The following is a 1,153-nucleotide window of genomic DNA, read 5'->3' as shown; positions in this document are numbered from 1 at the left end:
TGTTTACATGTTTTCCTACTGACTGTCTCCCCACTATTACCCTACTGTCCTGCCACATCCCCCACTCCAAGATGGTAGAGATAATGATCAATAAATACTGAGGGAACTCAGAGACCAGTACCAGTGCTGAGCGCCCGTCCCCTGGGCCCACTTTTCTTTCTCTATACTTTGTCTCTGTGTCTTATTTCTTTTCTCAGTCTCTCGCCCTACCTGACGAGAAATGCCCACAGGTGTGGAGGGGCAGGCCACCCCTTCAGAGTCTCACTCTGACACCCAGGCTTGAGTGCAGTGGCACGACCTCTGCTCACTGTAACCTCCGCCTCCTGGGTTCAAGCAATTCTCCTGCCTCAGCCTCCCAAGTAGCTAGGATTACAGGCGTCCGCCACCACACCCTGCTAATTTTTGTATTTTTAGTAGAGACGGGGTTTCACCATGTTGACCATGCTGGTCTGGAACTCCTGACCTCAGGTGATCCACCCACCTCAGCCTCCCAAAGTGCTGGGATTATGCAGTGTGAGCCACTGTGCCCAGGTTCCCTATACTTTAAATCATCTCTAGATTACTTATATTACTAGTATAATGTTAATCCTATGTAAATAGTTGTATTTTTAAACTGTTGTGTTACTTAATATTGTATTTTTGGAATATCCTTATTTAATATTTTTAAATTTTTTCAAATATTTTAAATATTTTTGATCCACGATTGGCTGAATCCACGAATGTAGTACTGGCAGATATGGAAGGCTGACTGTACTTGTGTATATATATTGTCAAAGTTGTCAGAATCAAAATGGAGTGGCACTTATTAAAATGGAGTCACTTATTTAAAAAAAAAAAAAGGCTGAGTGCAGTGGCTATCAGAAAAGACTGCACTTTGATAGACTGAGGTGGGCAGATCACAAGGTCAGGAGTTCGAGACCTGCCTGGCCAACATGGTGAAATCCCATCTCTACGAAAAATACAAAAATTAGCCAGGCGTTGTGGCATGTATCTGTAGTCCCAGCTACTCAAGAGGCTGAGGCATGAGAATCGCTTGAACCTGGAAGGCAGAGGTTGCAGTGAGCCAAGATCACACCACTGCATTCCAGCCTGGGCGACAGAGCAAGACTCCGTCTTGTGAAAAACAAACAAACAAACAAAACACACACACACA

This window comes from Mandrillus leucophaeus, unplaced genomic scaffold, assembly GCF_000951045.1.
Source record: "Mandrillus leucophaeus isolate KB7577 unplaced genomic scaffold, Mleu.le_1.0 Scaffold451, whole genome shotgun sequence".
Classification (NCBI taxonomy): Eukaryota; Metazoa; Chordata; class Mammalia; order Primates; family Cercopithecidae; genus Mandrillus; species Mandrillus leucophaeus.
This window is presented reverse-complemented; position numbering follows the sequence as displayed.